Raw genomic sequence first — 15,455 nt, 5'->3', positions numbered from 1 at the left:
GTTCGACCGATAAAGATCTTCATAGAATATGTGGGAACCAATATGAGCATCTAGGTTCCGATATTGGTTATTGACCGGAGATGTGTCTTGGTCATGTCTACATAGTTCTCGAACCCGTAGGATCCACACGCTTAACGTTCGATGACGATATGTATTATATGAGTTATGTGTTTTGGTGACCGAAGGTTGTTCAGAGTCCCTAATGAGACCATGGACATGACGAGGAGTCTCGAAATGGTCGAGAGGTAAAGATTGATATATTGGAAGGTAATATTCGAACACCGGAAGTGTTCCGGAGTGTAACGGGTACATACCGGAGTACCTGAGGGGTTACCGGAACCCCCCGGTAAAAGATATGGGCCATAGGAGGGAGGCTAACCAGCCCACAAGGGGCTGGTGCGCCCCCCCCCCACAAGGGAGGAGGCCGAATTGGACTAGGGAAGGGGGCGCCACCCCCTTTCCTTCTCCTACTCCCTCTCCTTCCCCCTTTCCCCCTCCTTTAGAAGGAAAAGCGGGGCCAAATAGGACTAGGAGTCCAAGTGGGACTCCCCCCCACTTGGGGCACACCTAGGCCAGCCTCCTCTCCCTCCCTCCTTTATATACCGAGGGCGCCCCCAGAAGAACACACCAATTGCTCCAAGCCGTGTGCGGCGCCCCCTCCACAGTTTACGCCTCCGGTCATATTCTCGTGGTGCTTAGGCGAAGCCCTGCGCGGATCACATCACCATCACCATCACCACGCCGTCGTGCTAAAGGAACTCATCTACTCCTTCGACCCTCTGCTGGATCAAGAGCTCGAGGGACGTCATCGCGTTGAACGTGTGCAGAACTCAGAGGTGCCGTACATTCGGTACTCGATCGGTCGGAACGAGAAGAGGTTCGACTACATCAACCGTGTGGAGCAATAACTTCCTCTTTCGGTCTACGAGGGTACGTGGACACACTCTCCTCCTCTCATTGCTATGTATCTCCTAGATAGATCTTGCGTGAGCGTAGGAATTTTTGTGAAATTGCATGCTACGTTTCCTAACAAGATATATATACATATTAAATTCACAAATAATACATGAATCAATAGATATTTAATACATGCATACTAGAAGAGATTTCTTCACATTGTACTGGCTAGCCCATTTCTCCTCCACAAGTAACTTGATGCCTGTCACGAAGTGTACGACGACATGCAACTCTTCCCAAAAAAGGGGGTACTTGCAGTGACATGCCTCCTACCCACGATGCTACGAGTTTCTGCTTTGCCATTGAACTAGGCTGCCCAAATGATATTTAATCAACAGACTATTACAACAGGTAATATAATTAATATAAATGCTACTCATGAGATATTTTTATGGCCATGCAAACTTACATGAGGAAGCACTGGATCATTGGGCAACTGCACCATGGTGTCAAGTTCGGGATGACCGAGAATGTACATCTCGATCTTCGACCCTGGCTCAAGACTGTGTGCCCTACCCAATCCTCTCCAACCAGGGCAACCCAAAAAGGTGTGGTCTTCTTCATTCTTGAACAAAGTAGAGAAGTTAAACCTTTCTCTGGTTTCTGCATGCCCCCCAACCATCATATTCTGATGGATAGGAATCTACAGAATCTGAAGGACTTCAGGTCTTGCAAAACAAAGGATGATCTAATCAACGTTAAAGGGAAACAAAATTAGAATATAGCTCATTGGCCATACACCTAGCTATATATGCATGTTATGAAGGGTTTAGGTTTTGAAATCATCGATACCGTCTTTCACTTGAAGTCGTGTCCAAGCCTAAGGCAGAACCGAATCAACCGATTGTTATTCATCCCTCGACCCCTGGTGCACTGTCCACGTCTGTCGCCACAGCTAGAGCACACCATAGCTGTAGTCACACCGTTCAAATGTATATATAAAATGATGATAAAAGTAAAGAATTTGAACTCATTATCAATCTATCTAGGCATATTAAATAATGATAAATTAAATAATTGGTAATTATATATATATATATATATATATATATATATATATATATATATATAAGGATATCTCATTAACAATCTAGCTAGGCATACAAATAACATTACTAATTAGCACTTATATGGGATATCTCTTTCTTCTGTAGTTTTCTCTCTCTTCTCTATCTTCTCTTTTCTCTTCTATCTTCTTCTCTCTCTCCCCCCTTTTCTCTATTCTATCTTAGCTTCTCTCATCTCTCTTTCTCTGTTTTCTCTCTTCTTTCTTTTTCTCTGTTCTATTTTCTTTTTCTCTCTCTTCTATCTTAGCTCCTCTCTTTTCTCTCTTCTCTTTTTTGACAACTTATCTCTTCTCTCTTTTCTCATTCGCACTTTCCCTCTTCTCTCTTTCCCTCTTTTCTCTCTTTCCCTCTTCCCCCCTTCTCTCTTTTTTTCTCTTAGTTTTCTCTCATCTCTTTCTGTTTTCTCATACCTTTTCTCTTCTCTTCTTACCAATTCAATACAGAGAATATACTAAAAAATACAAATATATAAATAATATATAACTATGCTGACCTACATTATACAAATACAAATAAATTCTACGCTAACCTACATTATACAAATGTATGCCTAATTTAGTATAGACATATGAAAGATCGTGGATGCCGCCTAGAGGGGGGGGGGTGAATAGGCACTCTAAAATAATTATGGTTTAGGCTTGAACAAATGCGGAATAAACCTAGCGGTTAATTTGTCAAGCACAAAACCTACAACAACTAGGCTCACCTATGAGCACCAACAACTTATGCTAAGCAAGATAAACAACTAAGTGATAGTAAGATATATGACAAGAAACAATATGGCTATCACAAAGTAAAGTGCATAAGTAAAGGGCTCGGGTAAGAGATAACCGAGGCACGCAGAGACGACAATGCTCCCCAAGAAGCCACTAGGGCCATCGTAATCTCCTCACGCCCTCGCACAATGCAAGATGCCGTGATTCCACTAAGGGACCCTTGAGGGCGGTCACCGAACCCGTACAAATGGCAACCCTTGGGGGCGGTCACCGAATCCGTACACTTTGGCAACCCTTGGGGGCGGTCACCGGTACCCGTCAAATTGCTCGGGGCGATCTCCACAACCTAATTGGAGACCCCGACGCTTGCCCGGAGCTTTACACCACAATGATTGAGCTCCGAACAACACCAACCGTCTAGGGCGCCCAAGCACCCAAGTGGAACAAGCTCAAGGGTACCAAGCACCCAAGAGTAATAAGCTTCTCAACTTGTAACTTCCACGTATCACCGCGGAGAACTCAAACCGATGCACCAAATGCGATGGCAAGGGCAGACAGAGTGCCCAAGTCCTTCTCTCCCAAATCCCACCAAAGCAACTAATGCTAGGGACGAAAGTGAGAGGAAGAACAAGAAGGAGAACACCAAGAACTCCAAGATCTAGATCCAAGGGGTTCCCCTCACATAGAGGAGAAAGTGATTGGTGGAAATGTGGATCTAGATCTCCTCTCTCTTTTCCCTCAAAAACTAGCAAGAATCCATGCAGGGAAGAACACGAGCTCAAAGGATAAGGTTCATTGGGGAAGAAGACCCCCTTTTATAGGAGGGGGAAATCCAACCTTTATGCTCACAGCCCGCACAGAGCGGTACTACTGCTCCTACGAGCGGTACTACCGCTAATACGAGCGGTACTACCGCTAGGGCGGTAGAAGCCCAATGAAACAACACTACAAAGGGGCAACATGGCGGTACTACTGCAGGAGCAGTACTACCGCCTGCCCTTGCGGTACTACCACACGACCACTGAAGTAAAAAATAACTACCGCACATACAACCGCTGGAGTTAGCTACGAGAAAAAGTCGGCACGGTACTACCGCTCACAGGGAGCGGTACTACTGCGTAAGGGCGGATGTAAAAAATTACATCCACGCCTACTACCGCACGCAACAACGCCAGGACACGAGGCAGCGGTACTACCGCTCACCAGGAGTGGTACTACCGCGTAGGGCGCGGAAGTAAAAAATACTTCCGCGCCTACTTCCCTGCGCGCCAGCGTTCTGGGCTAGAGGCAGCGGTACTACCGCTCACCAGGAGCGGTACTACCGCTGGCCCCTGTCGTACTACCGCTCCCTTGAGCGGTACTACCGCACGCCACAGAGGCTTTAGCACTTGGATGCCTTCAAAATGCAGCTAAAGGCAACAGACGGATCCAATAAAATCAGAACTGCCATAACTTTCGCAAATGAGCTCAGAATTTAGCAAACTCAAGCTTGTTGGATACAAGACAACAAGTAGCATCAAAACAACATAAAAGATGCATGTGAACTCCGTTTTCGATGAACTCGAGCTTGTCATCAAGATGACCATAAGCTCCAAATCTCACAAAGAGAACCAAACAAGAACCAAGAAAGATGATGCAAGGATGCAATGGTTTGAGATCTCTATGAACAATACGATCAAGCTACTCATCGAGAGCCCCCCTTGATAGTACGACAATCGATCATATAACCCGGTCTCCCAACTACCACCATGAGACCGGTAAAATAGAAAACCTATCAAGGGCAAACCTTTACCTTGCACGTGGTCCACTTGAGATAGATGATGAAGATCTTGACTCCCTCAAGTTGGACCACCTTTCTTGATTGCGTTGGCTTGATGAAGACTAGTTGATTGCTCCCCCATACTCCACTATGGGTGAGCCACTCTTCCGCACATCTTCACAAATCCATTGTTACTACAATGGACGGCAAGCTTCAAGCATTTGATCTCTTCGTGATGCTCCACTTGAACTTGCACACCGCAACCTAACCCCACAAAGAACTCTCACGAATATCATGGGTTAGCACACAAAGCGTAATGGACAATGCTTACCATACCATGGGATCACTTGATCCCTCGGTACATCTTGTATGCTTTGTGTGTTGAATCTTCCCAACTCTCTTCATTTGGATGATGTCTTGAAGGTAGACATGAATGATCACACAATCTTCTTCTTCAAGACATGCTTGCAATAAGCTCAACACTCACATGACCAATCTTTGGATAATTCCTTAATAGCACCTTGGTCAACTCATAAACTCCTTGAAACCAACACATGGACTTCAAGAAAAGCCTATGGACAAATCCTTCAAATATAACTCAATGCAACCATCAGTCCATAGAGAATGTCATCAATTACCAAAACCACACATGGGGGCACTGCATGTCCTTTCAACATCTCTCTTCTCTCTTTCTCTCTTTTCTCTCTTCTCTCTTTTTCTCTTACTTTTAATTCTCTCTTCTATGTTATGTTTTCCCCTTTTCTCTCTTCTCTCTTTTCTCTTCTCTGTTTCGTTTTCTCATTTTCTCTCTTCTCTCTTTTCTCGTCTCTTGTCTCTCTTCTATTTTCTCTGTTTTGTTTTATCATTTTCTCTCTTCTCTCTTGTCTTGACATATCTTGGGTAGGGGGTCCCGAGCTGATAGTCTTGACATGATGGTAACAGTAGACGCGAGGTTTTAACAAGGTTCAGGCTCGCTCAAAGAGATAATACCAAGCATCATGCTTTGTTTGTATTGATTGTGGATGGAGGTCAGGGTGCAGGTGTTTCTACCACAAGATTGTCTATGATCCTCTACGTGACCTACCCCCTGGTTTGCATAGGAAACGAGGGGTCTAGGCTTACAGATATGTCGGCTACGCATATGGTAAATCCTGATGTAGCCGACATCTAAGTCTTGGAGTATGCGCCAAGTCTTCGGAAACCTTCCTTATACATGTCATGGTTCTTCTGGATGTGGCCCACCAATGAACCGCCATGGGGGTCCTCGGACCAGCCCACCTGGCTGGGAGACGATGTGGTGAGTACCCTCTAGTCCAAGACACCATCAAGGAACATGTAGTTCGCTGGCGCCACAACAAATTTGAAGAAGATAACACTTGAAGAAACCCCCACAAGGTTGTGCGCGTATGCTGATTTCCATCTCATCGCGGTGGTCGACGTCATGATAGCCATGAAGAAGCATCCGGTCGACGATAAAGGCTGGTATGTGTTGCATGTGAAAAGTTTGTACCCCATACAGGTATGAACACACCCTGTACCATGCAGAGCGCGCCTTTGCGGTAACAAATGACGGGGAATGCTTCATCTGGGATACGTCATATGGTATTCTAGACAACAAATTGAAGGAAATATGCCCTAGAGGCAATAATAAAGTTGTTATTTTATATTTCCTTATTCATGATAAAGGTTTATTATTCATGCAAGAATTGTATTGATCCGAAACTTAAATACATGTGTGAATACATAAACAAATACCGTGTCCTAGTGAGCCTCTACTAGACTAGCTCGTTGATCAAAGATGGTTAAGGATTCGTAACCATAAACATGCATGTCACACACTAGCTAGTCATGCATTAGAGTGCTGCATCATGTTTACTCTTTCATCAGAAACTTGAAATGGGGATGACAGAACCCCCAGTCCCCTCTGAAACCAACTAGGGTTTACTAAAATAATTTTCAATGAACCTGAAATGCCCTTCTAAAATGCCCATCATTTTTGCCTTGGTTCAGAACCTCTGCCCAAAAGTGGTGCACATTTTCCTAGGCCATCCTAGGGTTTTGAATTAAATCATAGCTATTTGAATTTGGGCATTTAAAATAATATAAAATATTTAAATGCTCAAATATCTCCAAACTAAAATGTTTCATGTTGGAAATAATCCAACTTTGGACCAGGAGTAGTTTGGTGATTTTTGGAGTTGCCTAGGTATTTTATTTAATTCAACAAAGTTGCAGATATATTAAATAAAAACAGAAAACAGAAAATAAATAAAGGGAGAAGCTTATCTGGGCTCCTCCCTGTGCGGCCCAGCCCAGCCGGCCCAGCACTGTGCTGGCCCGTGCCAGCCAGCTGCTTCCCCTCGCCAGAGCAGGCAGGGAGGTGAGCATGGCGCGCCCGAGCTCGCCACGCACCACCCAGCCTCTCTGCATCGCCCTGGTCGCCGTTGCGCCGCGTGGATCGTCTTCTGGTCGTCGCCCCGACCTCGCCGACACCCCATTCACTCTCCCCCGGCTCTCCCTCGCTCTCTCTCTCTCACGGCCGAAGCTCACCGTTGCCGCCGTTCGCCTTAGCCACCGTCTCCGACCACCCCTCGCTCCCCCGACCAGCTCAGGAGCTCCGCCTCGACTCCCTCTTCCTCCCCACCGCTCCACGAGTCCCCGGAAGCCCTGCATCGCCGCCACGTCGCCGTTCCCCTCTTCGGGCTCCGATCACCGTCGCCGACGAATTCGCCGTCTCCAGCGCGTCCCCGAGCCCGTTTCGACGCCCACTGCAACCGCGGTGAGCTACGCCACCGTTTCCCCCTTCTTCCCTGCTCTCTCCCGACCCCTAGGCCCTAGCCCCACCGCGGCCGAAAGCTTCACGCCGCCGGCGATGTCGCCGTCGTGGCCACGGTCGCCGTAGCGCCCAACCGAGCTCACCATCGTGCTCCACATCTCACTAGGAGCACGTAGCACGCACCAACGCTACCCCAAACCCCTGCAACACCCCTCCCGTGCACGACCGAACCCCGGCGGCCGCAACCGAGCTCGCCGCCGTCGACTCCGGCCACCCCGACCCCAACGGACTCCGCCAAGAGCCGCGGGTCGTCCTCAGCTTCACTCCGGTGGCCTCCGCGGTTCATTTGGTGGCCGAAACGACCAAAACCACTATCGCCACCGCACTGATGGTCGCCGCCGGCCAGAACTCCGGCGAGCTGACGTGGCCTAGTTAATTAGCCACTAACCCACCACCTACTGACGCTGACAAGTGGGCCCCAGGGCTTAGTCAAAGCTAACCAGCCCGGGTCAACACGGGATTAGCCCCTGTGTCACTGACGTGTGGACCCCACACGTCAGGTTTGACCCGAGCCAGCCCTGTTGACCTGCTGATGTCACTGTGACGTCAGGCTGACGCAGTAAATGATATTTCTGGATTTAAATTAAATCAGGAAATTCCAGAATATTAATTAAACTTCAAAAATTCATAACTTTTATTCTGTAACTCCAAATTGGACAAATTATATATGAAAAATGATCAGAAAAATCCAATCTATCCATCTGTACTATTTTCATGCATGATCAAACAAGTTAAATTGATGTTTTAAACAGAACAAGAAAAGGCACTTTAAAAGGCCATATTTGAATTTGGAATTTGAATCTTTGATTCAAATTTGCTCAAACACTTCTGGCTTTAGTTGCATTAGCCCAACACACTCATATTGCCATGTTTCATGCATGCATCATATTGTTGCACATTGTTTGGTGATGCCTGTGTATCGTTATCCTTTGCGACAGGATCTGTCCCCGAGGAGTACCGTGACTACCCTAACGAAGAACCGTATCCGTGCAACGAACCATCAGGCAAGCAACCAACCATTTGATCATATCGATACAATCCCATGTTCTCGCTCCTGCTCTCTTTTACTGCATTAAGACAACGCGATTCAAACTGCTGTGTGCTACGGTAGTTGAACCCATTTCCTCTGCATGACCTGTCATTGCCACAGTAACTAGATGAAACCCACTAGCATGTGTAGGAGTTGATTGAGCCCTATGTATGTGTTGTTCCTACCTTGCTATGCCTGCTATGCTTAGAGTCGTGTCAGGTCTGGTTCATCTGGGTGATGGGCTAGAGTGAAATGATTATGTCGGTAATGAGAGTGGTGTGGTGAACACGATTTGGTAAAGGTATCGATGAGAGGCCATGTAGGAGTACATGGTGGGTTGTTTCATTGAAGCCGACCTTAAGCACTGAGATCTGTATGTGTGATTTAAGATTCAGCTACTACCATGCATTGGGCCCGAAACCAATGGACCCTCTCGACTTCTTATTCACCCTAGTTCTCCGTCCAGGAGTTGCAAGTAGTTTCTGGTGTTTGTAGCCTACTGGAGGCCGTGGACAGCGCTGACCGTAGGGGTGGGCTGTGATGCGGTAGGTACGTGGCACGGTGTACCGAATACCCGTTAGGTATCTCGGGAACCCTGTTCACATCGTTCGGGGCCGTATGGGAAACCTCGGCCGGACTCCCTGCGGATGGAACCTGAATAGGCGATAAACCTGGACTGGAGGCTTAGGTGATTAGGTAGGTCGTGGCCGACACCCACGTTGGGCTTCCGCTTGAAGGTTGCCGAGTACATGTCGTGTAAACGACGGTAAGTGGTGAGAGCGTGTATGAAGAAGTACTCCCTGCAGGGTTAACATGATCTATTCGAATAGCCGCGTCCGCGGTAAAGGACTACTTGGTTGCCTATACAGTTCATAGACAAGTAAATGGAAACTGATAAAAGCCTCAAGATAAGTGTGAGTGCCGAGGATGGCTCTTCCGTAGGAAGACGGAGGTGGATCCTCGGTAGTGTATTGAAGTGGTGAATAGTGGACTCGTGTGCGCAAAACTGTTTCAAATGGAGTATCGTAGGATAGTCTAGCCAAGAGTCAAAGCTGGCTTGCTGCAATAACTCCACCAACCCTTCTTGATACTATGCATGTATGTAGGATCTGATGTAAGTCTTGCTGAGTACCTTTGTACTCATGTTGCTATAATCTACATTTTTACAGAAGACGCTGCAACCCCTTCTGATGGGTTCTATGTAGACGTTGACATCAACGAGTAGGCTAAAGACCCAGGTGGTGACCCTGAGCTTGTGAAGGACCACATAGTATAGCCAGGCTTTCCAAGCCTCTTTTATTTTACTAGTTGTCTGTACTCAGACAAGTTACTTCCGCTGTTGGCTTGTATGATTGTATGACTTGTATGTTGGGTCGTGAGACCCGTACCTTTGTGTGTATGTTATGTATGGCTCACTGAGCCTTAAATAAAGTACTTGTGTCGTAGAGTCATGTTGTGATGCTTCGTTGTATTTGCACATATCGAGCATATTGTGTGTATGATTGAAATGCTTGGTATGTGTGGGATCTGACTATCTAGTTGTTTATCTTTAGTAGCCTCTCTTACCGGGAAATGTCTCCTAGTGTTACCGCTGAGCCATGGTAGCTTGCTACTGCTCTGGAACACTTAGGCTGGCCGGCATGTGTCCTTCTTCGTTCCTGTGTCTGTCCCTTCGGGGAAATGTCACGCTTTGAGTACCGGAGTCCTGTTAGCCCGCTACAGCCCGGTTTACCGGAGTCCTGCTAGCCCAGTGCTACAGCCCGGACCCACTTGCTGATGACCGACACGTTCGAAGCTGGGTCATGGATGCCTGTCCCTGTAAGTCTGTGCCACTTTGGGTTTACGACTAGTCATGTCAGCCCGGGCTCTTTATCATATGGATGCTAGCGACACTATCATATACGTGAGCCAAAAGGCGCAAACGGTCCCGGGAAAAGGTAAGACGACACCCGTGGGGATACCGTGCGTGAGGCCGCAAAGTGATATGAGGTGTTACCAGCTAGATCGATGTGACATCGAGTCGGGGTCCTGACAGCGTTGGCATCAGAGCCGGACTGCCTGTAGGTTCTCCAAGCCAAACTGGTCGATGTTGAGTCTAGAAATTCTTTAGTTATATGTAGGGGAATTGTTTGTGGGTTGGAACGTAAGGCTCTTTTTACTCCTTATACCTTATGACTTTCTGATCTGAGTCAGTCCATTCTTCCACCGGGGGTTAAGGAATTAGGATCTGTTCTCTCTATCAGGATCACGTGTTACTAATCAGTAGTACCTTATAAGTTTGATGGTTATCAGCCTAGTTCAGTTCTACTACCACATTATGTTGTAGGAATGGTTTCAAGACTTGATATGATGATGTTGAGTGTGTACGAAATCCTTTGTCAAATGTCTCAATATCCTTTTTGAGCATTTACAGCTGTTATGCTGCCGAAATTTTGCTAGAAATTCTAATGCCTTTGCATTATGATTATGCTTTCAGATGGCCACTCGCGACCTCAATCAAGTGGTTCGCCTGACTCGATGCCTAGATGTACCCGGCCATACTGCTAAGTTGGTCAGGGTAATGACTGAGGCTGGATACCGCTGGTATCCTGAGTACACGGTCGAAGAGCAATTCCGAGACTTTAATCAAAGCCAGTATCTCTGCACTGTCAGGATATTTCCATCTTATCCTGGATCCACTGAGCCTCTTCACTGCTCCTATGGACTCGGGGTTACTATCGAGATGGCTGTGCAGGATGCCGCCTACTCTATGATGACCATTATGCGAGTCAGATCTGGTCTATTTCGGGACTCTGATTTCCGGTATATGCCAGGATCACTTCCGGGAGCACAAGGGTATCTCCAGGCTATCTATGCTGACTCCACTCAGGAGGATTCACGGACTCGCACCACTGCTGAGATGCTCGAGGATAAGGACCGTGAAAATCGGGCCTTAAGGTTAGAGCTCTTCAATACCCGTGCCGACCACTGGGCCACTTTGACTCGGTTCGCACCGGCGGTGCAAGCTGGATATTCAGATATGCGCGATCTCTATCCAGTGAGATCTGCTCTGCCGGACGTGATGGTTTGGCGTGATGTAGGAGGCATCACCCCACCTCGCGGTCCCCGTAGGCCACCGTTTGTTGGTCCAAGGCCTCATCCTAGCCCCTATGGTCCACAAGCTCCGCGAGATCGTCTGTTTCCGGATGAACATGTTGAGCTTCCAGGCTATGGAGGTGACTTCTACGAGGACTACTACGGATCGGTCTGAGTTAGTAGTAGTATCACTAGTTCGCACTAGCTGTGTCGTCTATTGTCCTGCGTGTCTCGTGGGATATGACCTAGTTTGTACTCTTTCCGGAGATGTAGAAAAATAATGTATAGGAGCTTGGGATGCCTCCGATGAGATGTAATCCTCTTTTCACCGTATTAGTACTTTGCTTGGTCTTGTACTAAACCTGTATGGTGTGTATGACGATGGAATAAAGAAGCAGTTTCTGTATCTACCATGTCATACGGATGATCATCTTGCATTCCGAATTATTCCTTACATTATGTATCCTATGTCGGAATTTTATCATTCTGACTAAATCATTGTCTTGTTTACCTAGGATGGTCAACACGCGCGCTAACCCTGCTTCCCAAGAGCAGGCCGAAGGCAGTGAAGCCAGAAATGAACATCTGCCTCAACCTCCTTCACTAGCCGAGGTTATGATGGAAGCTGAGAGAAACAAGCGGGAGACAAACCGTTTGTTGGAGCGTATTGAACAGAACACAGCACACCATCAGAGGGCTAACGTGGTGTCACTCAGTGATTTTATCAAATTGCATCCACCCACGTTCCACCACTCCGTCGAACCTCTCGACGCTGATGACTGGCTTCGCAGTATCTCTCACAAACTGCGTTCCGCGCTGGTAGCGGAGGCTGACAAGGTCACCTTTGCTGCATATCATCTTGAAGGCCCCGCCAGTCTATGGTGGGAGAATTATGGAGCTATGCGCCCAGCGGGCCATGTCACTACTTGGGCTGAGTTCAGTGAGGCTTTCCGTGAACATCACATTCCGGAGGGTCTCATGGACCGTAAGCGTGAAGAATTTTGCAATTTCACCCAAGGCCGACTTTCTGTGGATGTCTATAGCAGGGAGTTTGGTAATCTTGCACGATATGCAACCGAGGAAGTTTCTACTGACGCCAAGAAGCAAGCAAGGTTCCGCAAGGGCCTTAGTCCTGAGCTTCGCCGCGACCTCCGTCTGCATGAGTGCACATCCTTTTCGAAACTTGTCAACAAAGCCATCAGTGCTGAAACTGGTCAGACTGACTACGACGCAACACGCAAGCATGGACGTGACATGGGTTCCTCATCCGGTGCTGGTCCTCAGAAGCGCCGCGTGTGGGTACCCAACACCGCCCTGCCACCCAGGTTCACACCGAGGCCATCCTTCCAGGCGCCTCGCCCCGCTCAACAGTCTGCTCCAGCCAAGCCCTATGGGGGTCCAACCAATAATGCTCCTCCACGTACCAGTTCCGTGACTTGTTTCAAGTGTGGGGAATCTGGTCACTATATGCGGGAGTGCCCCCAGACCAACCCCAATCAATCTGCTAAAGCTGTTGGCCGTGGCAAGCCGACAGGGAAAGTATTCCACGCTAAACCGGTCACCGCTTCACGTGGCCAGGTCAATTGTATCTCTGCCGAAGAAGCTCAAGAAGATCCCAACGTCGTTCTCGGTACGCTTCTTGTTAATTGCCACCCGGCATCTGTTCTTTTCGATACAGGAGCCTCTCATTCTTTTATATCTGAAAATTATGCTCGTTTGCATAACGTTGCATTCTGTGACTTGCCATCCTCCATGGTAATTCAAACTCCGGGATCCAAATGGCAAACTTCTAGAGTAAGCCATGGAAATGAAATCCAAGTCGATAGACTTGTTTTCCTCGCATCTTTGATAGCCCTTAAATCTTCAGATATTAATATCATTTTGGGTATGGACTGGATGTCAGCTCATCAAGCCAAAATTGATTGCTTCTCTAGGACCGTTCAACTCACCCATCCTTCGGGGAAGATAGTCAATGTTTTGACTCGAATAGCCAAGCGACAATTATATTCTCTTAACGCCAGCCCTTTGCCAGACCTTGAGGACGTTCGGTAGTCCGTGACTTTCCGGATGTCTTTCCAGAGGAATTGCCAGGTGTTCCACCTGACAGGGATGTTGAGTTCGTAATAGACCTCATCCCCGGAACCGTTCCGATTGCTAGAAGACCTTACAAAATGGCACCCCTAGAACTAGCCGAGCTTAAGAAACAACTCGATGAATCCTTGAAAAAGGGTTTCATCCGACCTAGCTCATCTCCGTGGGCTTGCCCCGTCCTATTCGTCAAGAAGAAAGATGGTACGGACCGGATGGTTGTAGATTACCGACCTGTCAATTTGGTCACAATCAAAAACAAATATCCACTTCCCAGGATCAACGACCTGTATGATCAGCTCGCTGGATCCTCAGTCTTCTCTAAGATGGATTTGAGGTTGGGCTACCATCAAATCAAAATCAGAAACGGGGACATTCCTAAAACGGCCTTTGTTACTCGTTATGGCCAATACGAGTACACCGTCATGTCCTTCGGATTAACCAACGCTCCAGCCACTTTTTCTCGGTTAATGAACTCAATCTTCATGGAGTATTTGGATAAATTCGTCGTAGTTTATCTCGATGATATACTCATCTACTCCAAGAACGAGGAAGAACATGCCGAACATCTAAGGCTAGTGTTGAAGAAACTTCGAGAGCATCGCCTTTATGCCAAATTTTCTAAATGTGAATTCTGGTTATCAGAAGTGACCTATCTGGGTCATGTAATATCTGGTAAAGGTATTGCTGTTAACCCTGAGCGAGTTCAAGCCGTCCTTGATTGGACTCCACCCGAATCGGTCAAGCAAGTTCGGAGTTTTCTAGGCTTAGCGAGCTATTGCCGTCGCTTTGTCGAGAACTTCTCCAAGGTTGCCAAACCTCTAACCGAACTCCTCAAGAAAGATAAGAAGTTCGAATGGACTCCACAATGTGAGCACAGTTTTCAGGAACTGAAAAGACGCCTGACCTCTGCTCCCGTGCTGGTACCGCCAGACTTCTCCAAGGACTTTGTTATCTACTGCGACGCCTCGCGACAAGGACTAGGTTGCATTCTTATGCAAGATCGACACGTAATTGCTTACGCTTCACGGCAATTGCACCCACATGAGGAGAATTATCCTACTCATGATTTAGAACTTGCAGCCGTAGTCTATGCACTTAAGACCTGGCGACATTACCTTCTCGGTAATCGTTGCGAAATATTTACTGATCACCAAAGTCTGAAGTACATCTTCACCCAACCGGATCTGAATCTCAGGCAAAGACGTTGGGTTGAATTGATCACAGACTTCGACTTAGGGATAACCTATACCCCAGGGAAAGCCAACGTCATGGCTGATGCGCTAAGTCGTAAATCTTATTGTAACAACCTGATGTTACAACGAAGTCAACCGCTTCTCCATGAGGAATTTCGAAAGCTTAACCTTCACATTGTTCCTCAAGGTTTTCTCTCCACCTTGGTGGCAAAACCTACCCTTACGGATCAAATTATCAAAGCACAGAAGGTAGATCCGGGAATCTCCCGCATCAAGAGAACATTCAGAAGGGAATTGCGAATTGCTTCTCCGTTAATGATCAAGGAGTCGTATACTTCGGGGATCGACTAGTGGTTCCCAAGGTGCGCAACCTGAGGCGATTGATCCTTAAGGAAGCTCATGAATCTCCTCTCACCATTCATCCCGGTAGCACAAAAATGTATCAGGACCTACGCCAGAGGTTCTGGTGGACTAGGATGAAGAGAGAAATTGCTCAGTATATTGCAAATTGCGACGTCTGTCGTCGTGTAAAAGCAGAGCATCAACGGCCTGCTGGCACCCTTCAACCCTTAGCTATTCCTGAATGGAAATGGGATAAAATTGGTATGGATTTCATTACCGGTTTTCCCAGAACCAAAAGAGGGAATAATGCTATTTTCGTCGTGGTCGATCGTCTTTCCAAAGTAGCTCATTTCTTACCTGTTCGTGAGAGTATAACCGCTAGCCAACTG

The sequence above is a fragment of the Triticum aestivum genome, chromosome 4B (genome assembly GCF_018294505.1).
Source record: "Triticum aestivum cultivar Chinese Spring chromosome 4B, IWGSC CS RefSeq v2.1, whole genome shotgun sequence".
Lineage (NCBI taxonomy): Eukaryota > Viridiplantae > Streptophyta > Magnoliopsida > Poales > Poaceae > Triticum > Triticum aestivum.
This window is presented reverse-complemented; position numbering follows the sequence as displayed.